The sequence below is a fragment of the Pollicipes pollicipes genome, unplaced genomic scaffold (genome assembly GCF_011947565.3).
Source record: "Pollicipes pollicipes isolate AB1234 unplaced genomic scaffold, Ppol_2.1 Scaffold_3087;HRSCAF=3621_pilon_pilon_pilon, whole genome shotgun sequence".
In the NCBI taxonomy this organism is placed as follows: Eukaryota; Metazoa; Arthropoda; class Thecostraca; order Pollicipedomorpha; family Pollicipedidae; genus Pollicipes; species Pollicipes pollicipes.
This window is the reverse complement of record NW_023596225.1, coordinates 45,596,031-45,607,691: the sequence shown is the minus strand read 5'-3', so window position 1 is coordinate 45,607,691 and position 11,661 is coordinate 45,596,031.

Sequence of the window (11,661 nt, the reverse complement as noted above, 5' to 3'; positions counted from 1 at the left end):
GACATACCAAGAAATGTACTGAGGTCTATATAGAGCAAGTGTTCTTGGCTACCTTATAACGGCCGGCTGATGATATTTGTGTTTACCAAAGTTTCAAATCACGAGTGAAAATCGTGTCGTTAAGTTTTCTTTCTACGTGCCCAAGCACAATATTCGCCCGTATTGCCACGTCAAGGAACACATCAAATCTGCGATGGGTCCGAAAATGAAGCCAGCCGAGTTGTTGACGTCGTTGCGTAATGCCACGCGAGCGCCCGGCGATGTTCAAAACCTTTCACGAGCTAGGCGACTACACTCTCCTACACAGGTGACCGAACGCAGAGTCCCTGCCCCTTGACACTCTGCGTTGTAGTGGAGCAAATACCATCAAATCCAGAGGTACACAGCACGCACCTGACTCTTGTTATGGGGCACGCTGGCCTGGGCAGAGCGGCGATGGCCAATGTTCGTCACCTTCGCCGGGCGGCGTGACGCAAGGACATCAGTTCCCGGTTGGACTACATTCTCGGACCCATATGATGGGCCTCCTGACAAGTCAGTACGAGAAATATGACGTGAGTGTCTTGAGCACGTGTAAAGAAAACTTAAAGACACGATTTCCTTTGTGATCTGAAACCTTTAATAATGTTGTAGTTTATCACATTCTTGTATTGTCATTCTTTTGATATCTGAAGTTGAAATCAGCGTCAAGAACTACGCTAGGCGTCATGTTCCTCAAAGCAAAAGATCGATCGGTTCATTTTAGGTTAGTGACCTTCGCTGACCTTCATGAAGTCAGAATAGGATGTCTGCAAATGTCCATGTTGCCAAAGAATTCGAAATGAGCCTACAACATTATTTTGCTAGAGCGCTCTCCAAAAGCATAGTCAATTGGTTTTGATCCCGACCTGACTTTCATACTTAAATCCCGAAGTAAATGAAATAAGTCGTTGTCATAAGTTCAATCGTCTAATGTTATCTCAAAGTTGTATGAGCTGTCATGAGCATGACCTGCCAGTTGTAACCTACTTCAACCCTGCTTGCCTGAACTTACAACTAGGCCGAACAAATATCCTGTGAACATCAAACATTTGTTGATGTGTTGAAGGCCGTAAAGAAAAAGAACAGATAATCCATCGGAAAGAGCGTCGACGTGAAAATCGTTGCATTATTTGCATTGTCTGTGTTCAATATGTCATCGAAAATATCAACGGCAATTGACATAAATGTGCGTCAGGGTAAGCAAGTAACTAGCACAAAGCTCGGTGCATGTTCGTATGGAACGACAGTTTAATCAGTCGTGCTCAAAATGAGACTTGCACACATGTCTCATAAACTTCGCTAGCACCAAAAATTGCACGCTTGTTATACAGACGGATTGAGTCGACTGTGGGTCGTTGAGCTAATTCAGGCTTCGGGTGGAATGACATTTTTAATTATTAGGCCCTGCGTCCAGGCAAAATCAAAAATCATAACGGGATTTTGCGAAAAAAATATACAGGCGGATTTCGGCGGTGCGATGCGCAGGACCGGGAGCACCGTATGATGAAGAATGGAGAAGAGATTGATCACGTGCAAACCGTGGATACATCCTGTTTTGGGGCATTTTAAGGATGTCAGTTCTCAGCATCTGAAACAGATGAAGACGAAACACTTATTCCGTCGTGTATGCTAGCTGCAGCTCACAAGCATCTCAAAACTGTCGGACGCTAGGCGCGCTAGCATACAAGCGGGAAGTGGCCAACGCCACCTTTTCCAGACGTCAGGCTGGCTCTGACCGGTATTCGTCCACATATTTATGTTGTCAATGCTTTGGTAACAATGGGCAAAATCGTACATGGTTGAAAATAGATGGACTTCTCCGCCTGAAATTGTTTGGTCGGACGAGACGCATGCCTGGCTAATTGTTAATTTCCTAGTTAATTCTAAGCAGCGTTGTTTTAAAATCACGCTCGGGCGCCAAACGGCAGCGCACCTTCGCCTGCCATTGCAGAGCGGGCTACTCGAACACAATGATAAGTACTATGCGTGATCGTTTCCAAACGCATTTGGTGCGTTCCGCTTATTATCTTCAGCTATGATCTTCATGGCGATATCAATAACGCCTCTGCTCCTTTCGTTCGTACTACTAAGCCAGTAGAACTACCAAGGGCGTCCAACTGGCTTGTATTGCAGTTCCTAAATTTGCTTTTCCCGATAGCAGCAAATTTGATAAGATATGCTATTGTCAAAGTAAGGGACAGACTTTGATAGGAGTGAACCTCACAGACTGGGATGCTTCAAACTTACCTTGCCAAATATTTAAAGGAGCCGCAAAATTTATGGAGATGGCCTCTGCTGCTATCAATTGCTCTGAAGAATTTGAGGATTACGCAACATGTCCCCAGATCGACGCATACAACTTCAGCTACAAGCAAAGTAACGTGAACTGGGGAGACAGGGAAGCCGTCTTACACTTATAAATGATTACGAACCCAAATGGTCATAACAGGTTGGTTGGACTGCCAGCTCATCACGTTGTACTAGTCATTCCAAATAATATTACAAAAATGGCGTGCTTTGATTTATTCCTAAGAGCATGCATTTTGATGCAGCATGACAGACAACCACGCAAACCACAGTTCTGGAATTCGCGGCGTGCTTTGATTTATTTCTAGGAGCATGCATTTTGAGGTAACATGACAGACAACCACGCAAACCACAGTTCTGGAATTCGCATCACGTAGCAGCTCGAGTCAGGACTGGCGTGACATCTGATAAACTGTCTGTCTTCTGAGCGAGCTCCTCGTCCTCTTTGCGCCACACATCCTCACGTGATTCCACGTGATTCAAAGAGGCGTTGCTAAAACGATTCCCAGCCCCACACAAGACATTCGTTGCGGCGCGTTATGGGCTGAACCGATCCCACCGCAGCCGCTGGGCTGAGGTCACCAGAGCCGGAGCCTGACCCGGCCTGACCTGACCGGACCTGCCCTTGCCGGCCAGACTGGAGCCGACGCAGACAGAGGATCTCGTCGGCTGTGACTGGTGCTGAGGACGGGACAGGGCCGGGATCCGTGCGGCTCTGACAAATCTTAAGTCCAAAGCTCGCAACACCGAGACAGCGTGATGCGGTTTATTTGCATAGCGTTAACACGCCGTCATTGGCTTTCCTAGACCTTAAGTCGATCCTAAACATTTCAGGCAGAACGTTAAGTGTAGGCACACCAGACGATTTGCCGAATTGTAACAGTCCTGGGTGACCAGAATTGTAAAAACTCTGGGTGACCGGAATTTTTCAAAACATTGTGATCTCCAATTGCCAGAAAAATGTAGTTCCATAAGATCTTGGCATCTGGATCCTATTTATTCCGCGTGGTCTGTTTTCGAACCTTAAAGGTGCTGAGACGTACCTTTGTGGCCATCTAGCGGGGAATTTATGAACTTATAGCTTCGGCCACACTCACCGTCGAAGCGTCGCGGACCCAACAGCGCGCCCAATGATGGTCATTGGTGGATACAAGGCCGCGAGGCAAGGCATAGTGCCACGCTTAAAAAATTTGTGCCTTGCAGGTATTCTGAAGACTGATTCATTTAATTTCATTGCGATCGTTTTGCACAGCCGTATAAAAGGCCTGTGCCTACACTACGCGGTAGGTTGTACCTAAGGAGATGAAACCTATGAAAACCCCAGTACCGTCACTGTCACGGCGCTAGGCCAGCCTCGGTTTGTACCCGTCGTAGGGCTGCAAGGTCTCGCTGGAGCCTTTTGTCACGGCCGGTTCTGTGTATATACTATTGTATATCACATACCTTATATTGTTAATGAACTGTAGTGAAACAACCAAAGCACAAAGACAGCTGGTTTTTGTACAGAATGAGCGACATTACATATATAAGCATATATATGTATATATATATATATATATATATATATATATATATATATATATATATATATATATATATATATATATATATATATATATATATAGAACTGTTTCCATAAAAACACAGATTTGTACGCAATTTGAATGCTTAAAATTATGCAGTTTTTATAAAGAATTACAAGTGTGGTAAAGAAATCGGCTACCAAAATCATTTTGTATGAGACGTGTCTGACACCAATTACATTTTGTGGGTACGATAAGAAGTTTCAAACATATGGACCAAATTTTGACCATTTGGAAACCTTGGCTACCGCAATATGTGGTAGCCACGAAATTACCCAGATTCTCATCTATCTCATATAAACATATATATATATATATATATATATATATATATATATATATATATATATCATAGTTTTGCTGTAGACTAAGGATTAGTTACATCACGAAGGAGCTAGATTCGATTTATTGGACGTAGTTTCTACCGTAGCGTTTCATGCAGCACTTAGAAAATTCACAAAAATGACCACTTGGGGGGGGGGGTAATTTTTTGGTGGCATGTCACTCAGCAATCAAAGGGGACAGAGACACGTTCTTTTCACGTAAAACCACGCCTTTTCTGAACGGCGGCATATGAACGGCTCGGCAATTACATCTTCCTTGGTCTCGATCGCCGCATAGCTGATGTAATGGCAAAGTTTACTGACCCTATTAAGGCGTCATGGATGTCTGGGTGGCCTTGAAATAGTATTCCCGAAAAAGTCTGCACATCTTTGCGGACGTTTAATTCAGAAGCTAGAGGGGTTTAGGTCTTAAGAAAGGTAGGGCTGTGAACTGCACCGAATGATCTTCAAGATGGCTTTTTCAGTTAAAAACCTGTACAGATGTGGAACGCTCCCTTTAAGTTCTTACCAAAACACGTGCACAGCTCTTGTCTATTGCTTGTCCTATGTGGAACTAAGTTTTGCAGTGCAGTACGGGGAGTGCTCCACATTTGTATGTGGTTTGCTCTAAAACAGCTATCTTGAAGATCATGCGGTGTAGTTCGCGGCCTTGTTAATCTTAGGGTCTAAAACCCTTCAGATTCTGAGCTAAGCACCCGCGAAAATGTACAGAGTATTTCGTGCAAACTACTTCAAGGTTTTCCAGGCATCCATTACACCATAATACGTCATTCAAATTTTGCCATTCCACTGGGCATGCGGCGTTGAAGGTCAAGCAAAATAGGTTTGTCAAACCGTTCGTATCTGGCGTTAGTGAGCACGATTTCCAGATACAATGACCATCAATTGGATCTCAGGCAATGTTGTACAAGCTATGCAAGATTCTAACACGAATTGCGGTTTGTTTTACATCATATAAGGAGTTAAACATTTTTCCTGTTTTATGAAATAAGACAGAATAACGCTAAAACCGAGCACGCAAATATGTGACGACATCTTATACTCGCGGACAAATATGCAAGAACACTATGAGGAAGGGGAAAAACATAAGCATCTAACGATATTTGGTTCAGCACACATCCAGCATCGCGGCGGGCTAACCTCTCGGGAGATTAAAGAGCTACAAGTGAGTGCTGTCATGCAGACGTTCCGTGACGCATTCAATGACGTATTGATGAGCACATTTACTTCATATAGAATTTGTTGTCTTGGGCAGTCTTTTCCACTTTAAAATATGCCAATAGTTATGAGTGACCTTATTTCGTCACATCTGATGCTTGCTTTAATATCTTCAACTGTGGAACATTCCATTTAAACAGGTGCGACATGATTAAATTAAGGTATTTTCCCCATCATGTTACTCTCACATCCCAGCACGTAGTGGATCGGCTTAACATGACCTAGCATGCGAACTACTCACGTAACATACTCTTTTATTACACCGGGCATACCCGATGGCCAGTACTTTGTTTCGTTAAGTTATATCTCTTCATACAAAAAGGACACATCGGGGTAATTTGAGGAAATTGACACCTACCTGCGGGAAAAAATATGCAAAGATGTCACCTGGAAAACTTGTTTGCGATATTTCACGTTGAAATACCAATTTTATTTAGCCCGCGATCTGGGCTTTCTGTTGATAGCGGTTTTGAGACTCTGCCCTTATCATTGTGCCATAAGGCCCGATCAAAATTTATATTTTTTGGCCCGTATTTAACGTTACGTTTGATGAAAACTAAAGCATTTGAGACCTAAGTACAAACCAATGTGTTGTAGCATAAAAATATCAACGGGAGCATTCGAGCAAAAGCTGGGCCTCGAGAAATGTATTTGAGTGGATATGAGATCGGGTTAATAAAATATTTTCTCGGCACACTCCTATGTTGTAAACATAAAAATCGTTCACACACATAACAAACATGTGTCACGTATTTCTCCAAGCAATTTTTACAAAACAGGAATCGGACAGGTAGTTAAGGATTCATAGTTGTTTTTTATATACCGATACCCAAGAACAGGTAACCAGAAGTGCCCCTCCTTCGATCCCACCGACGCAATAAACCATATACTAACACCAGAAAACATAAAATCAACTCTCGGCTTTCTCAGCTAAGAAGAGGAAACAAACGTAAAGAAGCAGGCAAAGAGGTGGTGCAAACCCGAGGGAATTGTGTTATGCAATAGGCAAGGAAAAATCATACCTGAGAAGGCTCACAGTAGTCATTAGCCAAAGCCAGCTACTGACAGCCCGCTATAACCACCCAATAAGCTACAACCCTCCTTCACAATGCTAGTAAGGGTTGTACAGTCAAACAAATCGGAGAGGCAAATACCTGGTTATTTTCTTGCCCGGTTTTGAGCTGGATGTCCAGGGAGTCCATCCAGCTAAGTGGAGCTTATTGCTGGAAGAACTCCCGGAGCCAGCGCCATTAATTTGGGTACATGTGTATGACTTTAACAACATCAGAACGTGATTATGGAGGATAAAGAAGGTTAGATATGAAGTGCTTTCCATACGTGCAGCGCAACGAATCACAATATCTTCAAATATGCTGGTTACGTCAATACGTATTCACGAAATGCTTGCGGATAATGTTCTTAACGATGAACTTTGATGCAGAGACATCAGTTATTCTTGGAAACTATGAAACCATAATGCTGTTCCACAGCTTAAGGCCCAGGCAAGATGTTGTAAATAGTTTATAATTACGATTAAAACAAGGTTGGTCTCGATGTTTTATTCTCCTCATATCCATGTAATTGAGAGCCTGTATATAAAATCGAATGATACAGGGAGCTGTGAAGTTAAAAATTTGTGCATCACAATTAACATTTGGGATTTAGAGATATCTGATAGTTTCCAAATCTGGTATCGCCTAAAGATTGGCTCGGAGCTTTGTGGAGGATGCAATTTTCTATCAGACGCACCTGTTTTTGCAAAATTACTAACCGATCCGGTTGAGAACCATAATTTACACCCCAAATCAAGCAGCAGTAATTTAAATAAGGAAGAATTAAGGTCTTATAGAGTAGATGTGACGTTGTTTTGTCAATGAAGTACCTAACCCAGCTTCCAATATTTCTTCTTAATATACTTGCAACAAAATTAATGTAGCTTGAAAATTTAATAGATTTGTCGATGAGTACACCAAGGTATTTGATTTCTTTTTTTCTTTTCAATAGGTGAGTTGTTAATTTGCACATTTAGTTGGAAATGCAAAGAAAGGGTAGTGTAATGCCGTGTAACTATTTTCGATACGTTCAGGGAAATAAAATTAACACTATACCAGGAACTCATAAGAAGCAAAAGCGTATTGATATTGTTTTGAAGTTCCACAATACTTTTACTTTTGAAAATAATCGCAGTATCATCAGCGTAAGAGAGGCAAATCATGCTACTGCTTAATTTAGGCAAGTCATTTATTATATTAAGAACAGAATTGGGCTGAGAATTGATCCCTGGGACCCCCATTGTTACATTTTTGAATGATGACTAGATAATTCCTACTCTGTACACATTTAGTTCTGCCAGAAAAATAAGAAGAAATGATTACATGAGATTTTCGTCGAATATCATATTTGGTAGGTTTACGTAAAAGAAGGCTTATGTCGACGGTGTCAAATGCTTTTTTCAAATCTAAATACAAGCGTAGCACATACTCTCCGTTCTCAAAAGCCGTAGTGACAGTTTCCTGGAGAATAAGAATCGGTATGTAGGTACCTCTGTTCTTCTGAAATCCGAACTCATTTCAGTGAATTAGGTGGTTTTGGGTTAGATGAAGGACGAGTCCATTATATACAAGCGTTTCGAAAATTTTGGACATAAACGGTACAGTACTGATAGTTCTGTAATTATTTACAAATTGAGAGTCCCCCACTTTTAAAAACGGGTTTTATCACGGATTTTTTTTTTAAATGCCTAGAAATATCCAAGATGACAAACAGCTGTTGAAAAGATGGAGAGTTGCTTTGAATATTACCCTATAAGATAACCCGAATATTTTTGAATTAATATTATCGACTTCAGATAAGCCGACAATAAGGTATCGAAGTACATCACTGTTACAACTTTTCCAGCAAGGTGCCATTTACGATAAAAGCACCCGACTTCGCCCTAAAGGAGGAGGCAAAAATCACTCACTACAGTCTTTTTTGAATTTTGCCAGCTCCTTTTTGGTCGAACTTTTCTTTTAACCAAAACCTGCGGTATGAAAGCACGCAACACATACTGCAGTAAAAAGTAAATCGGTCTCATAATATTTTTGTACGGCAGTTTTTGTTCAAAAGTCCAAAACTCCAAACAGTTCTTTGCCAATAACCCTTTGGCGCGGCTTCCAATCGCTTAATAAAATGAGTGCGTTGTGTCCAGGGATGCATCCAGAGGGGGGATGGTGGATTCAAAATTGCTGTGCGCGCTACTGTTCGAGTTCCCAGGAGCTCCGACACGAAGAGACCGACACCACAACCCGTGGATCTCACGCACGCTGGACTTCATGAACACTAGACGATGCGGCTCTGGATGCTGCGAGCCTGGACTTTCTGACCACTGGACGTTATGAGCTCTGGACGTTTCATACGCATCCGACCCATCCACTTGTGAAGAAGTCACTGCGAGCGGCCACACCCACGCCTGCGGGGACGTCACCTCGAGCGGCCGCACCTCTACCATTGATGGACACCGTCAGGCGAGCCTGACTACCTGCCCCAGCGCCGCTGCGGCAGCTCGGAGCGCACCGCCGCCGTTCGGCTGCGCGGCGGACACGTGATCGCCGTTTGCGCGACACCGGAGGCGCTAACTTCTACTGCTAGTAGTGTACTTACTCGATATTCTACCGCGAGTAGTGTACTGACTCGAGGTTCTGCCACTAGTAGTGTACTTACTCGAGGTTCTACTATTAATGGTGTACCTATTCGAGGTTCTACCACTTAAAGTGCACGTCTTCGAGGTTTTTTCACTCGTAGCGTATTTACTCAAGGTGCTACCACTAGTGGTGTACTTACTCGAGGTTTTACTACTAGTAGTGTGCTTACTCGAGGTTCTACCATTAGAAGTATAACTACTCGAGGTTCTACCACTAGAAGTATTTGTATTTACCAGTTTGTACTAGTGTATTTACTCGAGGGGAGGCAAACTTCTAGTTTATGACGCGAGTGAAGGAACCGGCATGCAAGTGGTGTTGTGTTGGTGTGTCTGCAAAGTGTTGTTTATCCTATTTATTAGGTTGTTTGTACTAATGCGTTGCACGGTTGGTGGATTCTTCAAAAGAGGAAGATGTAGCGGTGCTGTTCATTGAGTGGCTGCAACCTTCCCCTGCATGCTTCCACCTAGTGTCTGGAATAGAGTAGCAATTTTTCAACCTGTCAACCCGCTTATATCTGACTCTCTAGGACCTGTGGGGTTTCGGCCGGGTTATGGGCTTTTAAATCTGTGTTTTGCCATTTCTTGAGTTTTAAGACAATCCAAAAAGCAGAGTGCGTTACCAAACATAAAACTATCAGGAAATGGTCATATATCTATTGTCTACAGTAAGAGTACAAGCGACAGGAAATCCATGGCAGGCATCACACACCGTAAACCAAGCTGCACAAATTGAACAGCATGAAGCTAACATCTCCCTGAAAATTTTTAGTACAATGACCCAATTTAAAAAAACGACCCGATGTCATTAAGCAGCAGTCACGCGGGTCCTTGATATAAATACAGCTAAAAACCGCACTTGGCTGCTATTGTGAAGGTGTGGTGCGCTCAACCTTTCTTGGCTTACACACAAACTATACCTTACAAACCGCTATCAATAATCACGATCAACGAAATACATGGGAAGCTTTGAGCGGTTTCCTGCCCTAGCTTCGCTCCCTTGTCAATACAGCCCGCAGTTGCTGTGGTACAAGACGTGCAATAGTAGTCGAAACTAAAAAAGCGGTGACATAGGGTTGGTCTATGTATGCCTGAAGAAGATGCAATTTACATCTAACGCATTTTTTTGATATCTAACAGGGTATTTACATCTAACGCGGTTTCCTTACTGCGATTTTTTTTAGAAAAAAAAGTTTCTACGCGTTTCGCATTACGGCTTTTGCGCTGTCTAATTTGTCAGTTTCTTCTTATACTGAATTCTGAGCGCAGTTCTGTGTGAAAAATTCATATCAACATATGACGTCAAAAATATATGACTCTCGGGTAACGCTTGGTCGGGTGCAAGCAGCGTCCAGATCAAGGGAGATGCATCAAAGCGGACCCGGCTGGTGTATCATTTTTTCTGAGCTCCGATTCACGCTACATGAGGAATTTCTCCCGTTTTGCGTGCATACTACCGTCAGACGAAGTTCATCACTGACGAACATTTTTGTACAAACTTGTATTTACATTATATATTGGCATGGGGACCTTTGCTTACGTAGTTTTGTTAAACAAACGGGTTTCTTGACCAGCATTTGTAACCGAACAGATTGGTTCAAACAATTTCTGACAACCTTTTTGCATACAAACTTTTGCGCAGGCGTACAATTTCGTTACGAACTTTTCTTGACGAACATTTTACGATCCGATCTATATCCATACGTACCTTTGCTATCACAAACTTTTTCTGTTAGGAAATTTACACTCTACGTACCTAATCCTGACAAACATTAGGCATACGTACTTTATCCTACGAATAATCACCATGCGTACGTTTTATATATACCTTTGTACGCAACCCTGTACATGCTTTACACCACAGGAACATTTGCATTTGCTTATGAACTTTTCCCTACGAACTTTTGCGTGCATAATTCCACCACATGAATCTCACACCCTACGCACCCCAGTTAATCAATTGCGATCAATCAGTTACGATCAATTGAGAACGCAAATTATACATACGTACGTTTGCCTTACGAACTTGTCCTAAAAACCCAGAAAGTATCCGTGAAAAAGGCTGTGGTGAAAGAGGGCGCTGCCGCCAGCATCTATAGGTGGAGCCACCAACGCCACGGTCCTGGCAAGAGCCAGATTTTGCCGCAGCCAGCGGGGATCTGGCTGCGTCACTCCCGGACAGACATTGGGGAACAGGGAATGTGGGGCGTAGTACACCTTTCTAATCTGCGATGAGCCACCAGCTCAACATGAGCACCAGACTATGGTTTCAGCAAGCAGGTTCATGCGCAGGAGCCAGTTATCCTTTCCAATTCAATTATTTGCTCGGACGGAAGAACTAACTGTGGGCGTTGAGATAACGCAGAATAACGCTCGTTTGGGGTTGGTCTAAAATGCCTAATTTGATCACCGAACGGAACATGGAGTGGGAATTTTTGGAAATAATGGGGTGGGGGCCGAGACGGGGGCCCGAGGAACCACTTCCCTCCTATTGTTATCGATGAATTCA